The 8,550-nt window shown below is 44.6% G+C and overlaps 1 pseudogene; it reads left to right on the forward strand.

The window, feature by feature from the left end:
- LOC109842465 overlaps nucleotides 1–8,262 on the forward strand; it is a 21,333-nt pseudogene extending 13,071 nt beyond the window's left edge.

Genomic DNA, 8,550 nt, shown 5'->3' on the forward strand with positions numbered 1-8,550 from the left:
GTAGGTCACTCCAATCCGACCCGCCACTTCGCGGGTCACTTGGATCCGACCTTCCAAATCGCAGGTCACTTGGATCCGACCTTCCAAATCGCAGGTCACTTGGATCCGACCTTCCAAATCGCAGGTCACTTGGATCCGACCTTCCAAATCGCAGGTCACTTGGATCCGACCTTCCAAATCGTAGGTCACTTGGATCCGACCTTCCACTTTGCAGGTCACTTGGATCCGACCTTTCAAATCGCAGGTCACTTGGATCCGACCCTCCACTTCGCGGGTCACTTGGATCCGACCTTCCAAATCGTGGGTCACTTGAATCCGACCCTTCAACCCGTCGGTCACTTAAATCTGACCCGCGCCAGGGTCGAGACAGAAGACGTTCTGCACCGGTTACGTTGATCCCTTCGAGTTCCGCACCTCTGGTGGAGCCCCACGACAACATGGATTTGTCCCGATTCAAGGTGAGGATAGTTGATCGCCTGGGTCCTTTGCACGAGGATCGAGGCAAAGTTTTGATCGAAGGACACTTGGGTCCGATGATTGAACCCCGAACGACTCGTCGAGCTGGGGGTCGCACATGCCCTCACAACAATTTCAAGCCTTCGTATAAAGGGAAAACTCCAGTTTTTACCCGCCTGGGGGTGTGTATTAAAGTCCAAGAGCCCGTCAAAAGTTCACGCTTACAAATGCGTGACTCTAAACGCGTGACTCTTGAGAACGCCAACAAGGAGTTGCATACTCAGAAGAAAACGCGTAAGATAAACGAGCGCATTATACCTGAGGATTCATGTAAACAGTCGATAGGTTACTCCGACGGCAACGTCGATGAGTTGTACTATCGGGCTGGGGGTATGAACAAGTCTCGGAAGAGAAGTACCCGGGAATTGGAGTCTCACTGCCCGTGCGCTAAGATAATCAGGACAGTATTATCAGCATGTAGTTGCCCCAAGACCGCTCCGCAGAGGGTCTCGGTATTTGAGAGGATCTCCAACGGAATAGCTAAGTCCAAACCAAAGCGTCTCCGTAAGAAGCGATCGGCTGTTCATGATAACGAACTTCCAAAAGTCACAATTAACATGGCTGATAAGGGAAAGTCGATTCGACCTTCTAGTTCTGACCCTCTCGTATCGTATCGTTTGACTCGGCTATGCGTAGGGACCACTAGACGTAGGGACTACCAGAGAATGCAGAGAGGTTTATCATCGGATGATGAAGCATCAGATGCTAACTCGGCAATCGCTTCTGATAATACGGTATCCAGTCCGGGACAATCTCGCGAAGTGTTCATGATCAACACCGAGCAGATCGCCAAAATTCTCGAGGATGCTCTAACCAAGCAGAAAGAGGCATTCAAGTTCGAAATGGAAACGGCTATGCGGCGGATGAGGGAAGAACATGACCAACAAATCCGAGCTTTGTCGAATCAAATTGGTGAATCCAGCCGTCGCAACACTGCTAACCAAGCAAATAGCGATTCAGATGTAGATGAACGTCTCAATCCTGATAACCCTCCCGTTGACCAAAACACTGGGGGTGACTCCACTAAAGATAACAACGCTGGGGGTGGTTCCACCGAAGATGACAATGCTGGGGGTGGCTGTGTTATTCCTCTTTCAAATCGTCCGAGGCCCGACACGAGGGAGGATGAGAAAATGAAAGATCTCGAGAGCAAAATCAACGCTCTAATGTCTGATCGAGAGGTGAAAAGGACCGGCATTCCATGTCCCTATCCAAGAGAATGGGATTTGATACCGTATCCGGCGAAGTTCAACCTGATTAACTTCACGCCGTTTGACGGGAAGGGTTCACCCACTCAACATCTGATCTACTTTAAGTCCCACTTGGGTATGATCTCCGGCAATAAAGCCTTGATGGTTCGGTCATTCGTTGGCACCCTTCGCGGGCCGGCCTTCGATTGGTACCGCCGTCTCAAGCCCGGAAGTATTAACAACTGGGACGATATGGAGAACTCATTCCTTGGTAACTTCTTTGAGGACGACGACGAGGTATCCATCAGGACACTTTTCGATGAGAAACAAGAAGATGACGAGACAGTCGACGACTTCGTCAAACGCTTCCGGAATAAAGCAATGAACTGCCGAGATCCGATCACGGAGGACTTCATCCTCCAGACATGTCATAACAACCTATCTATTGAGATATTGGAAGTTATGGGAGTCGCACCGTCTAACACTTGGAAAGACTTGAAGGTGCGCGGTGAACAAGCCGAACGCTTCCTCCGAAGGAAGAAGGCCGAGAGGAGCCAACAGACGGCCAATCCTCCGAACTCGAACTTTGCCTCCCGTGGTAAGGGCAAGGCACCTGCAGCTGCTGCTGATGCTAATCGAACATCACAACAACAATCCCGGAGACAGCAAAAGACTTTGGATTTGAGACTCCAAAAAGAGTACTCTTTCAAGGACGAAGATGTTCCAGCCATCTTCGAATCCCTCCTTGAAAACAACAAGATCAAGCTTCCACCCATCACAAATCAGGAGGAAGCTGATAACATTTTGGATCCAAAGTATTGTGCGTACCACAGGAGGATCCTCCATCCCACTAAGGATTGCTTCGCTCTCAAGAATAGCATTCAAACATTGGTTGAAGCCGGCGTTATATCGCTCAATTGAGACGAATGAACACTCCGACAAGTATAAGAGTATAAACTGCTTCTTAATCCTCCGACCGGTATAAGAGGTTAAACTGCTCCCTGATACTCCAATAGGTATATGAGTCTAAACTGTTTCCTACCGTTGACGGGAAGTTCCTGGAGAATTTTTATATGTAATATTCTTAAGGATAACCCGATCATGTAACTCGGTATAATGTTAGACCCAGTTTCACGAAAGAAGCTGGGGGTGGATGATTCATGTAATGGGAAGTTCCCAGAAGAACGCTATATGTAATTTTCTTAGGGATAACCCGATAATTACGAACAAGGTGATAAACACTAAACCCCCACTATGATTTGTACTCCCACTCTCACTGTCTACCTGGTCAAACCTTCCTATAGTTAGGACCACAACCAAAGTCCCCTCTCGATTCCTTCCATGAACGAGAGGTCCACTTTCAAATTGAACGATCAAGCCTGTAAAAGGTAAGATCATCTCAAACCTCCCACTTCCACTGCTTCCTTGGTCAAACCTATAAAAGTTAGGGCCACAACCAGATTCTCCTCTCGATTCCTTTCATGAACGAGAGGTCCACTTTCAATTGAGCAATCAAACCTATAAAAGTTAGGATTGTCTCCAACTTTACTTAGTCAAACCTGCAGATAGTTAGGACTAAGATTGAGTTATCCTTTTCGATAAACGAAAGACTTCCATCTTTTCCTTTTTCCACCAAACCTATAAAAGTTAGGGTCGAAATTGGGCTTTCTCCTCAATAAATGAGGGACTCTTTTTCCCCCTCCCACCTGGTCAAACCTTCCTACGGTTAGGACCAAAACCACAATTCCCTCTCGAAAAACGAGAAATCCATCTTTAGTTCGGTAATCAAACCTTCTGACAGTTAGGGTTATCCGAATCTTTTTGATTCTCGGAGTGGAGATCCCACTCTTAGTTTCACTTCCCAGATCCTTGAAGTGGAGATCCCACTTTGAGTTTCCTTTTGCAACTGGAGATAAAATATAAAATTCTTTCTCTTCAGCTTTGGGAGATAGAATATAAAATTCTTCCTCTCCCGTTTCGGGTTCGTCTTTGCCCCAAGAGAAGACACCACCTTTCCAACTCCTAAAATCCGTGTCTCACAGGCATAGGGAATTTTATCCCGAATCCTGAGTAGGGATAAGTCAATGCCTAACACGCGTTGCCGGTTTAGTCTTTCACCGATTGAAAAAGACACCAGAATCCAGTCTGGGGCATTTTATCCCGAAGCCTAAGTAGGGATAAGTCAACGCCTAACCCGCGTTGCTGGGTGGTTCGTTCCCGTAAAAATGACCGAGTCTACGTATTCAGCATCGTAGCAACAAAAATCCATGCCTTTTATGCATGGGGAATTTTATCCCGAATCCTAAGCAGGGATAAGTCAACGCCTAACACGCGTTGCCGGTTAGTCTTTTGCCGTGAAAAGGACAAAAGCCCACATATTCGACATTATGGCAGGCCGTTATTAATAACGCGAAAATCCACGTCATACACACGTGGGGAACTTTATCTCGACTCCTAAATAGAGATAAGCCTACGCCTAACATGCGTTCACGTGCGGAACGGACTTAAACAATCCGCATGCAAGCCCGATTCAAACGGTAATCGGTAAAGGCACGCCAAATCCGTTGAAGGCTGAGGGTTTGCCAAAAACCTTAAAGTCTACGTCTGATACACGTCGCTGTTTAGTCTTTTCACAGGAGAAAGACGAAGTCTACGTATTCAATATCGTAGCACTAAAAGAGTTAACTCTTTTAGCATAACGTTACATGTGGAACGGACTTAAACAATCCGCATGCTAGCCCGACTCAAACGGTAGTCGGTAAAGGCTTATCAAACCCGTTGATGGCTGAGAATTTGCCAAAAATTCTATAAATACGAGTCATTGACGTATCAGCTTCATTAGTTGGTCTCATGACTTGAACATCCAACACACTTCAGGATAAGATCCACACGTGCAGATGAATCAGCTTTAATAGTTGGTCCTGCAGCCCAACATTCGGGACCGTCACGCTCCAATGCCTTAAGAGCTTAAATTGTGTAGACTCCAGCAAACGTACGAGTATAAGCTGTGTTAACGCCGGTCAACGCGTTACAGTAAAGATCGACGCCGGTCAATGCATCAGCAATTTCGCCAAAATAAGGCAAAAGATGACTCCAAGGATTTCAGTTACAATCAGATATGAATTCCCGACGGAGAGGATCAGTTCAAAATCAACTCAATGACACGAGTTAAGTTCAGAAAGTTACACACCAATCTCAGTTCAAGATTTCGACAGCGGTCAGACGATAAACGCAGCGCCGGAAGAACTTCACCTATTCGACGAAACAATGAATAGATTGAAGACTGAAGAAGTTAAGAATTGAGATAGTTCAAGGTCACTCTACGAAATTAAAGAGATGGCCTATCTTATCCAAAGCATTCCAGACTCCTCAATAAAAGAATGAGTCTGGAATACTTTGGAGGGAGTATCTGTAGGCGTCTAAAAATGCCTATAGGTGTCCGCACACACCTCGAGACAGAGAGAAGACGACGAACATCGTTATCCGAGTCTAAGAGGATTATCTGACGCCGACAAGCGCCTGAAGCAAAACGGCGAATCAAGTGACCTGCGCGCTCGACAGTCAGCTCGCGCGCGCCAATCAGCTCGCATGCGTCAATCAAAACGTGCGCGTTAATCAGTTCATGCGCGTCGATCAACACGCGCGTGACAATCAGTTTGTGCACGTCGATCAACACGCGCACGTTAATCAGCTAGCACGCGTCAATCAACTCAAAGCATACAAATCAACGAAGCGAACCAAACACGCGAAAGGACAAGTCTCGAAGAAAGAGAATAAAAAAGAAGAAAAAATCGGCAAACCTGCGCGAGCGCAGGACAGAACAAACCGACCTGCGTGAGCGCGGGACGGAACAAACCGACCTGCGCGAGCGCGGGACGGAACAAACCGACCCGCGCGAGCGCGGGACGGATCAACCCGACCCGCGCAAGCGCAGGTCAGACCAGTCTGCCGCGCAGTTTGGTACCCGAAACGCGTTTTGACAGTTTTAAAGTAGTTTTTCGCAGGATTCATCTGTTCCAGGGGTTCTTAACTGGCTTGAGATCATCCCCAAACGTGGTTGGGCTGTTGTCAACTGAAGATAGAGCCAAATCACTTGTTCTCATCCAAATAACCGCATCCGAGGCCTATAAATATGAACCTAGGGCCTCCTTTCAGCAGGGGCGATTGATTATCAAGACGAGGAGGTGCTGCCGGATTGCGGAGTCAAAGGAGCACGAATTTCAGCAAGGGTTAACAGATCTTGGCGAGTTCTTCGGCATAAAGAAGGAGGGTTCGAGAGATCCGACGCTCGTTCTCGTCCGTCCCTTGAGATTAGGGTTGGTCTTAATCTCGAGAAGAGCCCTGATTTCACTTGGTCGATCTCAGCGCTTCAAATCAAATATTTCCTCGGCAAAGGCGAAGCTCTGCCGAATTTTCCATCAACCGGATCCAGATCTAAGGCGGTCCACGGATAAACCCCGGCACAGGCAAATATCACACGCAAGCAGAAGACCGATAAATGATCTCTGCGTTTGTTTGACGAGAATTGTATTTTTTATTTTCATTGTGTAAGAGTCTTATAAAAAGACTATCTTTTTGTTTTTATTGTAACGACTGAAGTTGTAATGAATACCGCAATGAATATAACAATTTTCGACGCAAACAATAGCTAAGGATGATAATGCCGAGATAAAGCTAACAAGAGAAAACATCAAGGCTTTCATTATGGTAACACCAGAACAACAATTGTCTATGAGTTTATCATAATATATAACTTATCTTGCTAAATTTTGTGATAGTATATATTAACACAAACTATGTAAAAGAGCTTGTCACATAAACTGGCGCCCACACATCACAAATGTATAGCAAACTCACCCATGCATATACCACACGAGAACATTTACTGATACATCAGAATGAAGAGTTTGACCAAAACTCCCTTCCTTTTCTCTCTTCTACGATCTCCTTTTCAATACATGATGACATTAATCTGAATACGAGAGATCATCGAAGATTAGATCCATAGGTGTCACAACACTTTCAGAAATGTAAGAAAAATGAGACCTCTTTTATCAACTTATAAAGGACTGAGTCACGTACTTAAGGTCCATAGGTGATGATCCAAGATTAGATCCAGGAACCCACAGAAAAAGTCAAAACATCATGTAATATTTGCACAGACATGAAGGCCAAAATGGATACTAGCAGTCATGAGGTGACCCCGATTCCAAACAAACTTTACCACCTATGTCACTGTTAATAGCCAAGACATACTCGTATGTGTTTTGTTCGTGTATAATGATTTTACGGGTATAATAATTCACGACCTGACCATAATTCCAGACAAAAACATTAGTGTGTGTGTGTGTGTGTGTGTGTGTTCACAAACCTCACCGACAAATTGTCACTGGTTAACACCCTAGCATATGCAAGTGTATAATTGCGTTGTTTGTTTCCATGTTGTGAAGATAGCTTTGATATCAGAAAGCCTCATTCCATATCTAAGAAACAGATCCAATAAGATATTTTCGCTGGGGACTAGACTACTATCATTAAGAGAGATCAAAACTGCATAAAACAATGATGAGCATTAACTTACAGCAATGGTCTTTTCCAGATTTTCTTAGGCTTTCTGGTCCCAAACTGAAGAAACAAATGAAAGTGTGTCATTTTGGCATGAACAATTAAGCATATTAAATTTCCATTAATATAAATTTTGAATCGAACTATCCACAGTTTTTTTTTTAAGTTCAAATTTTAGCAATTGTCTTCACTGACTATCCAGAATCCCGAGAGAATGTACCAGGATACATTTGTTTCTAATACTTAAAGGTTCACTAGAACCGTGATGTTTCGATGTTGAAATTCTGAACTAATATTAACAAAGTAACATTACTTTAAGTAACAAAAGTTAATTATTTCGCTGTCAATCCTGGACAGAATATCTTTACTGCAGGCACTGATACTCCAGCACTCACAGTAGAGTGGGCACTGGCAGAACTCATCAACCATCCAACAATACTCCAGAAGGCGAGAGACGAAATTAACAGAATCATTGGTATCAACAGACTAGTCAGAGAATCCGACATTCCTAACCTCCCATACCTCCAAGCCATTGTAAACGAAACATTAAGGCTTCATCCACCAGTTTCAATTGTCACCCGTGAATCAACTGCGGACTGTAATATTAATGGATATGACATCCCAGCAAGAACAAGGTTATTTGTCAATTTGTGGGCCATTGGAAGGGATCCAAAGCACTGGTCCGAGCCACTTGAGTTCAAACCAGAGAGGTTTACCAAAAATGATAAGGAGGTGAATGTAAGAGGCCAACACTTCCACTTGTTGCCATTTGGCAGTGATCGAAGAATGTGTCCAGGCACATCACTAGCCTTGCAAGTTATGCAACCAATGCTCGCTGCCATAATACAGTGCTTTGATTGGAAGATCGATAGTGGGCATGGGAAGGTGGACATGAATGAGGGGCAAGGGTTGACGCTACCTCGAGCTCAACCACTGATCTGCAGGCCTGTTGCTCGTGTGAGTCAGATGCCAACTGCTTGACACATGTGGGGTTGGCTGATTGCTGCTTTAATTTGGATTCAAACTTGTTTGTGTGATAATAAATGTAACATGTTGTTTGTCATAGGGACTTTATATGTGCATTCATGCCCCTCTGGTTACAAAAATTGATAATGCTATTGGTTGTGTTACTCCCCTTGTTATAATCACAATTCTTCTTGAAGAAAGAATTCATGATTCAATGTCAAATCCATTGATTAACTCAAAGTGTCAAACTGTTCCTAGAATTTAGAAGGTGGTCATAATCCATTGATCAAGAATTAACTCTGTTCATCAAGTT

This window comes from Asparagus officinalis, chromosome 5 (assembly GCF_001876935.1).
Source record: "Asparagus officinalis chromosome 5, Aspof.V1, whole genome shotgun sequence".
Classification (NCBI taxonomy): domain Eukaryota; kingdom Viridiplantae; phylum Streptophyta; class Magnoliopsida; order Asparagales; family Asparagaceae; genus Asparagus; species Asparagus officinalis.